The following is a 351-nucleotide window of genomic DNA, read 5'->3' as shown; positions in this document are numbered from 1 at the left end:
ATCTCAGGAACTCGAGGGTTCATCCACAGCCCTGATGTGATCTGCACCATATTTTATACAAATAAATTTGATTCATGGACGGACATTTTTAATAACAAAACAAAACTAATAATACCCACCTCGTACCCGTGAGAATGCCAAAGCTTCTGCTCATCAGGTGGAAGGGCGTCAAGAATTCGCTCTGATATTATATACTCCACGCCTACTCATTCAACCGCGATCCAGCAATTTCCAGTTCGGCGATTAATGCGTAAATTGTTGAGAAAATACAGCATATATGTATATATATAGATAAATAAATAGTTGAAATATTTACCGATGAGGCGGGCGGTGGAGTCGTCGGAGTCATAA

The 351-nt window shown here is 39.9% G+C and overlaps 1 long non-coding RNA gene across 1 annotated transcript; it reads right to left on the bottom strand.

The window, feature by feature from the left end:
• Window positions 1-351, bottom strand: LOC105155350. The gene is made up of 3 exons (XR_847301.1): window positions 317-351; window positions 120-202; window positions 1-41 (listed from the first exon to the last, which is right to left on the bottom strand). It is a non-coding gene; the product is annotated as an uncharacterized LOC105155350 (long non-coding RNA).

This window comes from Sesamum indicum, unplaced genomic scaffold, assembly GCF_000512975.1.
Source record: "Sesamum indicum cultivar Zhongzhi No. 13 unplaced genomic scaffold, S_indicum_v1.0 C05411, whole genome shotgun sequence".
Lineage (NCBI taxonomy): Eukaryota > Viridiplantae > Streptophyta > Magnoliopsida > Lamiales > Pedaliaceae > Sesamum > Sesamum indicum.
The sequence above is the reverse complement of the archived record's forward strand: the minus strand, read 5'-3'. Positions and strand labels throughout refer to the sequence as shown.